At 51.6% G+C, this 12,038-nt stretch overlaps 1 protein-coding gene and 1 long non-coding RNA gene across 2 annotated transcripts in view; one reads left to right on the forward strand and one right to left on the reverse strand.

Annotated features, from left to right (window-relative positions):
- Tusp (WD40 superfamily protein Tusp) overlaps nt 1-12,038 on the forward strand; it is a 159,231-nt gene that overhangs the window by 68,614 nt on the left and 78,579 nt on the right. The window lies entirely within an intron of this gene.
- Nucleotides 125-5,595, reverse strand: LOC144153901 (uncharacterized). Its single transcript, XR_013319410.1, has 2 exons — nt 5,391-5,595; nt 125-5,142 (listed from the first exon to the last, which is right to left on the reverse strand). It is a non-coding gene; the product is annotated as an uncharacterized LOC144153901 (long non-coding RNA).

Genomic DNA, 12,038 nt, shown 5'->3' on the forward strand with positions numbered 1-12,038 from the left:
GGTGATGACATGTCATCTTTGTTGTGTCGTGGGCGACGGCGAGCGGCCTCGGCGGCGACGGGAGCGAAGGCTCAGCGCGCCGGGCCCACGCACAAGCCCAAGAAGAAGGAGTGCGGCCTGCCCGTACCAAGACCAAACCCAAAGAGAACGTTTATTGTTCGACAAGACGACACCTAGACGCATACGCACGTGACCCGTCACGTGCGACCACAGCAACGACATCTAGTTACAATTACACAACCAAGCGCCCACAGTGAGCGGGCGCTCCACTAGAGGGCGCCACTACACCACATCATCTTCCCGTGCAAAAGAAGTTCGCACACTCTGCGAAATACGCCACTACACCACATCATCTTCCCGTGCAAAAGAAGTTCGCACACTCTGCGAAATACATACAGCATCTTAAATGCACACTGCACATCATTCTCCCGCGCTTTGAAGAATGTCTGCATCTTCCTTTCACTTGACTCACACAACAGGCTATCAGTCGCTCACGACAGTTCTATAAGTCCCAAAAAAAAAACCCGTCCAAAAAACATTTTCGCTCACGACAGTTCTCTAAAGTCCCAAAAAAAACCCGTCCAAAACACTTTTAATGATGATATACGATTCAACACAGACATGACACGTTCAACATGACGCAAGGCATGAACCGTACGTATACCCCTTACTGCACATATTCGCGAAGCCACTGAGGCTGCTTAGTCTTACGGCGCGGACGCGTAGACGTTGAACTTGCATTATTTGACGATCCAGAAACCCCCTCATTTTCCCTTGTGTTGTCTACATGGCTATTTGGATCTGTTTGTTCACTATTTTCTTCCTGACATTCTAATGGTTCCCGAGGGACAATGGATTCAGACCTTGCACTGGTAGAGACCTCCGACAGATCAGGGTCTGTCTGAACACTGGGGCTTGTCCCTTCTGACAACTGTAGACTAGGGGACTGACTGTCACAAATGTCCAAGTTAGACAAAGAGTACAAAAACTCTTTATGCCTCGACGAGAGTTCAACATTGTCATAGGAATACGGTGCCGAGCCAACCTCAATTCCTTTCGGAACGACTGTGAGTTTCGAAGCGTTCCAGATCTTTCCATCACTGAGCTTAAAGGTGAAAGGTGCAACCTGAGCTTGCACTGTCAACGGCTTACTATACTTCAGAAATCCTTGCTTACGGAATTTTACCTTCACGACATCTCCCACCTTTATGCGGGTCTGCTGGGCACCTTTCCTTCTGTCAAAGTACTGTTTAGCTTTATGCTGCTTCGTGAAGACCTGATTCCGAACATGAGGCAGGAAATTGTCCGATTCTGCTGCCCTTTTACGTATCCTGAAGTTGCTAATATCCACTTTGGAACGAGGCTGACGTCCATGCAGCAAAAAAGCTGGAGAAAGACCTGTCACTGAATGTGGTGTGACCCTATACGACCCAAGAAATTGTGTAATGCTTTTCGAAGCATCCTTGCCTTCAAGTCTGGCTACCTGTAAATGTTCTTTGAGAACTCTGTTAAACCGTTCAATCTGGCCGTTAGCCTGAGGGTAATAATTCGACGAGAACACGTGGCGGATACCTTTTTCCTTTAGATACTCTTGCATTTGTTTGGAGACAAACTGGGGTCCATTATCCGTCACTAAAACCTCAGGGAGCCCTTCCCGACTGAAAGAAGAGTCCAACAACTTAATGACATCCTCAGTTGAAATGGAATTTGTGCCCAGAACCTCAGGCCACTTAGAGTAGTAATCGACTAGTGTAACAAGAAATCGGGGTACGACACATCTAACGGACCGACGATGTCCATTCCCAACTTTTGCCAAGGCCCTTCAGACCATTCCACTGGCTGTAACGGAGCTACATGAGGCTTAGCAGACTTGTCTGCCAGCTGACAAACGTGACAATGCTTTACATGTTCTTCAACATTGCGATCCATTTGAGGCCACCAGTAACGTTCCCGGAGAAGTTGCTTCGTTCGTACTATTCCTTGATGATTTTCATGTGCCAACTCGAGAAACGTAGGTACCAGTACACCAGGAATGACTACACGGTCATCACGCATGAGTAATCCGTCCACAACAGAAAGTTCATCCCTTACATGAAAGTAAGCTGTTAAGTCACTGTGTACCTTTTTCTTATCAGGCCAACCCTTTGACACATACTCTGCTACCTTCTGCAACGTTACATCGGCCTTCGTTGCCAGCTGCACGGTTTCTTTATCGACTACTGATGTTACCAGCGACACTATCTCTTCTTCCTGAAGTTCCTGACCGGTCTGAATGGGTAATCTTGACAGAGCATCAGCCACCAGATTTTCTGACCCTTTGCAATACTCGATGTCAAAATTGTAGTACAGCAGACGCGCTGACCACCGTGAAATTCTTAAAGGTCTCCGACCTGAGTCTCCTGCGGCTAACAAAGCAACTACAGCCTGATGGTCAGTTCTAAGTGTGAACCGTCTGCCCCAAAGAAAAATGTGCCACTTTTCGCACGCGAACAAACAAGCCAGCGCTTCGCGCTCTCCCACAGAGTATTTTCTCTCAGTCTCCGACAAAGTTCTAGATGCAAAGGCTATGGTTTCAAGCCGAGAACCATACCGCTGCTGTAGTACCGCGCCAATTCCCACATCAGATGCGTCGGTAGTTACTACTACAGGCAAGTCAGGATTAAAGACCTTCACGACAGGAGAACAAGTGAGGTACGCTTTCAACTGATCAAAACTGCGCTGAGCATCATCAGACCAACAAAACGTCTGACCCTTCCTGAGCATGAGGCGCAGTGGTTCAACTATCTCTGCATAGTTCTTTATGAACTTGGCATAGTATCCTGCAAGACCTAAAAATGATTGCAGTGACTTTATGTCCGTAGGAGCGGGAGCATGAACTATAGCTTTTACTTTGCTCTCCAAAGGTGAGATGCCCTCAGCCGAAATCTTGTGACCCAAAAAATCAAGTTCCTTGACCGAAAAAAGACATTTGTCGTTCAACTTCATGCCACTGTTTGCTATACATGTTAAGACTTCAACCAGGCTCGCGTCATGCTCAGCTTGAGTCTTTCCCCACACAAGAATATCATCAAGATAGCAAACAACATTTTTGCAATTTTTTAAGATCTGAGACATCATTTTTTGAAAAACCGCAGGCGCCGACGCCAGACCAAAACACACCCGTTTAAACCTGAATAAACCTTCATGAGTCACGAAAGTAGTTAAGTCCCTACTGCCCTCTTCCAGCAACAACTGATGATAAGCCGACGCCAAGTCAAGCTTAGAAAAACAAACAGCACCATGAAACATCTGCAACAGCTCTTCAACATGCGGTAAAGGATACCCATCAATGATAATTGCCTTATTCGGTTCCCGGAGGTCCACACACAGCCGAATGTCCCCGTTCTTTTTCCGGACGACGACGAGTGGCGAAACCCACTCCGAGGCGTCGACACGCTCAATGACATCATTGTCCTCGAGGCGTCGCAGCTCGCTGGACACTGGATCACGGAGAGCAAGAGGCAATCTTCGTAGCTTAGATGCAACTGGAGTCACACCTGGCCGCCGTTGGATCTTATGCGAGACGTCCTTGACAAGACCCAACTCGCCGTTGAAGAGATGTTCGAAACCCGGGGGCACGTTCACGGGACACTGCACTGCACACACCGATGCTAGTCGACACGTAAGAGACGCACCGTCGATCTGAATGCCCAGTTGCTGGATGGCGTCGAGCCCCAAAAGAGATGTCCCTTTGTCTGTGACGTAGAATGTGACGGAGCAAGACCGTTGCAAGACTTGAACAGGAGCTTGGAATGAGCCGCGGATGCCGATACGTTGTTTGGAAAAATTCCACAAGTTGACGGAAGCCTTGGACAGCGCATGCTGTTTACTGAAGTGACGCTTGAAATCTTCGACAGTCATCAACGACACGGATGCTCCGGTATCGACTAAGAGTTGCATGGTCACTCCGCTGACTTCGGCTTGAACGACTAAGTCCTTTCTTGGAGGATTGTTGACGCTGTCTTCAGCTTGGACGACTAAGTCCTTTCTAGAAGAAGTGCTGACTGTTAAGACGGAAGATCTTGCGGTTGCGTTGATCTCCGTGGATGCTGAATGCTGTACAGGTTCCGGTGCCGGAGCGAAGCCCGTAACTTCCTCCGAAGAAACTCGATGCACTGGTGCCGGCTTACGGCACATCGATGCGAAATGTCCCCACTTGTTACAAGAGTTGCAGCGCCGATTTCGGGCTGGACAATTTTGAAATGCTGAATTATGCCATTTATTTCCGCATCGTTCGCACAACTGAAGCTTGCCTGCAAACTTCTGCTGAACTGTACCGCGGAACTCTACAGCTGACTGCGGATGGAAACGTCCATCTTGGAGGCCACCATCTTGCCTTCCCGAACCCGGTGGAATGACGTCACGGCCTCCCCGGCTGGCCAGGCCATCTTGAATTCCTGTGCCGCCATCTTGAGCGCGCCGGCCTCCCCGGCGGCCCAAGCCATCTTGATTCTCCACGCCGCCATCTTGAGCGCGGCGGCTTCCCCGACTGTCATCTTCCGCGACGCCACCTTCTCCTCGTCGACCTACTGCTTGTACTTGATGCGAACCGAAGGCTTGGTTCGCCAACGACAAAGATTCAAAACTCCGACCAATCTCTTCAGCTTTCTCCAAAGACAACCTTTCGCCATGTGCGAGCAGCTTTTCTCTAACCTGGGGGTTAGACGTTCCATGTATGATTTGATCTCGGACGCGCTCCGCGTACGTCAGCCCGAACTTGCAACGTACGGCTTTCTCCTTTAGAGCGGTCACGTATTCTAAAAAACTTTCCCCCCGAAATTGACGACGGCTTGTGAACTCATGTCGTTCAACAAGCGTATTTGTGGACGCAGCGAAGAGCCGGTCCAGCTGCTCCAAAAGTTGGTCGAATTTTGAAATGGCCGGAGCCGAGGATGCGGTCACACTACAGTCGGTCGCGGAGTCGGTCACGATAGGGCTGGTTACATTAGCGTCGGTCACGTTACTGGCGGCGTCCCTCCTTGCTTCGTCCTGCTCCGCCTCAGCAAAATACCTTCGTTGCCCCTCCCTACCCAAAACGCTGACGAGCGCCGACGCGCGTCGTCCGTCATTCCAGTCGCTGCCGCCAGCCGCCTCTAGATGGGCCTGAAACAATTTTTTCCAGTTATGCCACGGAATCGGAGGCGGCCCCGGCAATTCGAGGAAAACGGGCAGGTTATCGAAGAGGCCCATGCTGCCAAGCAGGAAGGAGAGAGATGCAGGAGCAGAAGCAGAAGAACGAAGTAGGGCGAGGCCTAAACGACGGTTCGACAAGCGTCAGCACAAAGAACGCTAGGCCTCGCGACGCCAGACGCGCCGGACAGTCACACTCGAGCGAGGTCAAACGCACTCACGTTTTCATTCTGCCGGACCCGTCGACGATGTCGTCGCAGCAGAAGAAAAGCATCCCATCCTCGTCGCCAAAAAGATGTTGTGTCGTGGGCGACGGCGAGCGGCCTCGGCGGCGACGGGAGCGAAGGCTCAGCGCGCCGGGCCCACGCACAAGCCCAAGAAGAAGGAGTGCGGCCTGCCCGTACCAAGACCAAACCCAAAGAGAACGTTTATTGTTCGACAAGACGACACCTAGACGCATACGCACGTGACCCGTCACGTGCGACCACAGCAACGACATCTAGTTACAATTACACAACCAAGCGCCCACAGTGAGCGGGCGCTCCACTAGAGGGCGCCACTACACCACAATCTTACCAAAAAGGACTAATATAATCATGTTTTACACTCTTGGTTTAATACTAGGGTTTAATACTAGCGCTGCTTAGGGCAGGCACTAAAGCTAATTAGGCCCGTAATACTTTTTTTCCCCTGGTACAGGTGGTAACTGTCCTAGGCAATATTCCCCTCTCTGCTTTTCGTCCACCAGCATTCTAATCTTATTTTCGTTCCCTCGACAGCCTCATGCAAATGCGAATAGCTGGCATTTATAAAACCCTCAATTAACTGTTGAGTTTAGCTTTAAAACCTATAGGTGGCGCTGTGCCCGAAGTTGCCGCTGTGCCTCATCACTGCGGCCGGATGTTACTCCGCGTGGCGCAAGTAGTGCGTTACTGGGAGTATTTTGAACATGGCACGAGCCATTTCCGTGATTTTTCGGACTTAACGTGCTTAAAACTACTGCAGCGACGACAAACAAACTACGTGAGATAAGGCCGATGTCATCACGCATTCATAGCAATCTCCTTTCAAAACTCGCGCGCCCGTTGACATCCGGGTCCGTCGCTTGGGCGGAGTGGTACCGTACATGAGCTATTGCCGTTCTTGACTTGTTCCCGAGTATAGAAGATAGGGGGGTCCTGCGGGGAAAAACCCAATTGAGAGCGCGGGTCCCTTTTACTATGAAAAAAATTGTATGGAGCGCAAGCGTTCCCCGGAGAACGCCTGCTGCAGCCAGCGCCACCTATAAGTTTTAAAGCTAAACTCAACAGTTAATTGAGGGTTTTATAAACCTTTATAACATAAAATGATGAAATAAGACTATTTGAGGTAATAAATAAGGATTTATTCTTTTCTGCTGAGTAACATTGCCGTGCCACGAAACCCAGCCGGTGAACGTCTCTTGTATGCTTTTTTTCTCTTTCAAACCGTTATGAAAAGCGAGATTGGAAGCTGGTGTTGAAGAGCTGGTAAGTAGTAGCGAATTTTTGCGAAGAACTCGATATTTCATGGCAATTCGCGGAACTTTGCTTATCTCGAAAATCCACTTATCTCGAAATATTTTCCGGTTTTTACTACTTGGAGTTAACGAGGTATTACTGTAGGTACTTCTCTTAGTCGGTCATGTTCGGTGACAGTATGCTTACCTGATCTTATAAAAAAAAATGGAACAGCTTGCACTCGTGCCGCAAGGCAGGAGAAACAGTGGAGCTGGTGGTCGAACTGGCTTCTTCCGTTCTTGCTAAGTTCTGCTAGGTGTTGCTAGGCTTTGCTAAGTTTTGTTAGGTTTTGCGATTTTCTTGCTAGGCTATGCGTTGAGGGGTGAAGCCAAGTTTACCGGATTTTACAAGGCCGTTCCGGTCGGTCCTCTACACTGACAGCGGATACTAGGGGCGGGGGGAGGGGGGGGAAGCTAAAGCAAGCTGCTTCGATGTTATTGCGTTTTAGTAGCCCAATAAAGAATACCACATTGAAAATGGCACAGTAAGATGGGCGCATACGCCTATGCCCCTTGTACTCCCTCTCACGCGGGCTCGAAAGCAGGCTTCACTGCTATAATACCCTATCTGCGGCGGTGCACCCTTTACAGGAGACGCATTTTTTTTTTTCTCTTGGCATCTTTTTGCTGACGCAACCGGATCAACCTCAAGCTTAAACAGCTCCACTGTTTGAAATTCAAGGTCAGCTAAGCTTTATTCTTTTGTGTTGTGAATTCGAAATAAATATCGTGCAATTAAACGCCGTTTAGTGCTACTTTTATTTTTGCAGTGTGTGTAGTATTTTTGAGTTTCCCTCCAGGGTGTAGTTTCGAGTGTTGGGATTGAACTGGTGGGGACTACTTTCCCCAGGTTCAATGCTGAAATTTTGACTGCATACCGTAATGATCTGTATTATTTTGGTTAGAATGCGATTACATTTATTCGCGAGCCGCACAAGGGTTGTATTTGCTGCCCGCCTGTCCGCTCGTTTGTCTGCACTCTCCCGCCCCCGTACTTCATCTTCAGTGTGCTTGCGTGAACAGGCCGCGTATCGCTTCTTCCGGGGTTGGGGCCGAGACCCCACGGCGGTACGATACGTACTCCCGCGAAGAGTTGCCTTGCTTGGTGGAAACTTTTCTGGACTCTGGAGTTTGCTTCTTGTGCGGAAGAAGTTCTGCCGTACCTTCGCTACCTTGCTGGATTTCGCCGATGTGAGATGAGGTCCCATCAACATTGCCGCCGTTCCCAGGGACCCCACCGAATTGCTGGCGGAGGAGTTAGGGGGCCTAACGAGGACGATTGTTCAAGACACTTAGTCTTAGTAACGAAGAGGAGATAGAAGCGGCACTAAGAGAAATTGATGATGATGATGAGGCTTTCACGCCGACGTTTTAAACCCCAGAAGTTTAGATGTTACGTGTAACTTCAATCAAGCACACCGACAGTGGCTCATATATCAATCAATCAATCAATCAATCAATCAATCAATCAATCAATCAATCAATCAATCAATCAATCAGTAAGTGACTGACTGACTGATTGACTGAGTGAGTTTGAGAGATTGGCTGAGTGAGTGAGTGTGTGTTGGTGAGTGAGGGAGTGAGTGAATGAGTGAGTGAGTGGATTGAGTAGGTAAGTGAGTAGCAGGATGAATGACGGCAACACATCCGTGTGCGCGCTCTGAAGCCGTGTGCATACTGTCAAGTGTAGCAAAGTGTTGCATGCACAGAGAGTAGTTCATGCCCGTGGTGCTGTGTTGGGTGTTGGACGGCGCTTTATACACATAAATGTAAGGTGCACTCGCACGATATTCCGTGCTTGGGGCAGCTCAACAGTACCGTTTGTAATTTTTGCACTTCACCACGACATTAGAGTTAACGAGTTATTGCAAGTACACGCACACGTGTGTGTGTGTGTGTGTGTGTGCGTGCGTGTGTGTTCGTTTGTGTGTGAATGTGTGTGTGTGTGTGCGTGTGTGTGTGCGTGTGTGCGTGTGCGCGAGTGCTCTATCTAAGCAGCACTGGGGTAACCCTGTTCTCATCTTTTAAGTTGTGCAGTAGACGGTAGCAGGAGTGCCAGGTCACTGCCGCGCCGATTAGTAGATCACAGCCTTTCGTCACGTCCACTGCTCAACCCGCTAGCAAATTGCGTCATGCACTTGCGTTCCGCGCCTCCCTATAGATAGCACCACAGCGGGGGTGCCTCACCAAATTGTTAATGCGCTTTTATCATCATAATCATCATCATCACCGTCGTCGTCGTCGTCGTCAGCATACTCAGGTCCACTGCAGGACGAAGGCCCCTCCCAATGACCTCCAACCGCTCCTGTCCTGCGCTACTAGAGTCCACAGTTTAGCTCCGAGTTTGTTTATTTCATCCCTCCATAGGATAAATGGCCTTCCTGCCCTTCGCCGCCGTCGCCGTCGCCGCCGGGGAGTTCTTCGCGCCACCGTCACGAAGAAGATGACGGCACTCGACGCGCTCCTGCAGAACCCGGCGGCACCGACTCTCGAATTTCAGACGCTTCTGGACATAATTCTCGACAAGCAGCGAGCCTTGCACGAGCTGGACAGCCAGATTCAGGCGGCTCTCACAGAAGAGGAATTTGACGCGGACGTTTTGGATGCCATCGACTACGACGAGCGCATCTGCGCCCTTCGCACGCGCGTGCGCTCCGTCACGAGCCCGACCCCTTCAGCCAGCGCAGCTACAGCCGAGTCTGGTGAGCCTTGCGGGAGCGCACCTTCTCAGCCTCGACCGGGCACCCCTCAGACAACGCAGGGGACCCGCTTCGCCGCACTCCCGAAGCTCCAGATACCGAACTTCTCGGGCGACCGACGCGACTGGCAAGGGTTCTGGGACCAGTTCGAGTCAAGCATCCATTCGAACGCGACTTTGCCACGCATCGAGAAGTTTAAGTACCTTCTCTGGTACTTGACTGGTCCCGCCAAGGACGCGATCGAGGGCATTAGGCTGGCCGACGACAATTACGACTTCGCCGTCAAAATCATTACCAACAGATTTGGGCGGAAAGACCTACTAGTTGACGACCACCTGGACAAATTGCTCGCCTTGGAGCCGGTGCAGAATTCGGCCGACACCGACAAATTGCGGGTCCTCTACGACACGGTCACGTTTCGCATAAACGCGTTGGAGGGTCTGGGCGTTTCCCCGGACCAGTACTCCGTCGTGCTCCATCGCGTACTGCTGCGGACCTTGCCGCACGACCTCGGCCTCCTGTACCGGCATAGGCTGAAGGAGGCGCAGCAGGACGCATCCGAGGTGTCCGCGTCCTCTTCCGCCAGATCCAAGGAAATCAAGGTGATCCTGGACTTTCTCCGCGTCCAGGTGGAGATTCGAGAGGAGAGCGTCTCCGATCGTTCTGTGCCGTCAACGCACCGCGTCCAGGAGAGGGGTCAGTCGTCGCCACCGCGTGTCGTTCTTCCAACGGCAATGACTCTGAGCGCCCAATGTCCCTCTGCGGGGCGGCCCAGGTGTCAACTTTGCAACGCTCAGGACCACGTTCCCGCCCACTGCACATCGGCGGTATTACCCGAGGAGAAGCGAAAGCGACTGCAGGCAAACAGGTGCTGTTTCAGGTGCGGAAAGCACAACCATTTCGCCAGACACTGCAGAACAGCCAACAGTCTTTTCTGCAGCCACTGTTCCCGTCGCCACCTCACATCGCTGTGCGACATCCAGCTCCCTGCGGAAAGGTTTGGGCCCACCAGTCCAGAGTCGGAGCAAATTCGCAGCAAAGTGGCAGCAATCAATAATGCCAGCGCGGTGACATCCGCGTCAACCAGCGGTGCAGGACCCATGTCGGTGCTTCTCCAGACAGGCCGTGCATGGGCCCTCGGCAAGAGTCACCAGCTGCTCGTTCGCTTTTTGTTGGACACCGGGAGCCAGCGAACGTTCATTCGACGCGACGTGTCCCAAGCACTTTGTTGTCCGGTCAACGGTGTCGAACGTCTAACGCTTTCTACGTTCGGAGACACTCGCCCGAGAGCACCTGTTACGTGCAACAGAGTCTCTTTGACACTTAAAAGTCAGCACGATGGCCAGAACATCACAGTCGAGGCCCTGGAAGTTCCCAGCATCGGCACCATCACAAGCCCGCCCGTCAGCAAACAAATCGCTCGTGTGATGGCCGATCAGGGTCAAGTTGCTGCGGATGCCCGACTTGCGCCCACGTTTCAAGAGAACCAGGTCAGCGTGTTGATCGGTTCAGACACGTATTGGAAGGTGGCAACAGTAAACGTTTCGAGAATTTCCCCCACTCTGATGGCCGTAGAGACGGTTCTGGGCTGGACCGTTCTAGGTAGTCAACTCGACAGCTCAAGCCTTTCGACCGCTCACTCGAGCGCACTCTTTCTTTCCCTTGGAGAATCGTCCACGGAAGACGCCGCCGTAGACAATGATCGATCGTCCATGTGCCGCCTGGAAGTCAGCGAAACTTGGGGCACTATGGAAAACTCCACGTTCAACGATCCCGCCGTCCAACCGTTCGAACTCCAGGATCGCAAAGAAAACCACCGAGATCAGGTGTTGCTCTGCAACGAAGAGCCAAGAAGCGACTTCGCCAACCATCCGTCCTTCCAAAAGGTGAAACTTGATTTTAAAACGAAGAGAGGTGACCCCTGCATCATGAAAGTGCTCGGCACGCAGTGGAAGGGCTCAGACAGCCTTGTTCTGAGGGAGGACAATGTCACCATGTTTGTGTCGGAAAAGCCTGTGGCAAAGAGCGAAGCCATGCCCGCTGTTCCAAGCGCACTCCTGGCTAAGCAAAGGGAACACGTGCCTCCAGCAGAAACTCTGCCTTCTGGAACTCTTGTGGACTCGCAGCGATCTGCGCATACTGTAACAGCACCGTCAAGCCGCCAAGGGGTGTCATCTGTGGCACCGTCCGATATGGGAATACCTCCTGCTGCTTAGGTTCACCCACGAGGTAACAGAACAGCCGCCAGCCAAGCTCGAAGTAGAGGACGTCGTGCTTCTAGAAGACAAGCCGATGCCTGCCGTCTAACAACTCGACCACCATCGTCACCGGTTTCGGTCGCGACGGAGTTGTGCGACCATGCTCCTTCCGCCAGTGGATTTCCGTCCGCCTGCCATCGGGACTTAAGATACGGCGACAGGTTCCGCAGATATTATGGTGCAACAAGTCCCTGCTCACCTTGGGGGCCGCGGGAGTGTGTTAAATAAAGAGAAAGAAGCGCGCCACGAGGCAGGCAGCGGGGGCTCGCTCCACGAGCGCGGCTCTCGCGGCAGTCGGTCGTAGCCATCTTGGATAGCCGGACGTCAGGTCTCCTCGTTCCCTTTCGCTACAGCCCCAATGCTCTGCATTTACTC

The sequence above is a fragment of the Haemaphysalis longicornis genome, unplaced genomic scaffold (genome assembly GCF_048455015.1).
Source record: "Haemaphysalis longicornis isolate Haplotype H1 unplaced genomic scaffold, Haemaphysalis longicornis Haplotype H1 scaffold_9, whole genome shotgun sequence".
Lineage (NCBI taxonomy): Eukaryota > Metazoa > Arthropoda > Arachnida > Ixodida > Ixodidae > Haemaphysalis > Haemaphysalis longicornis.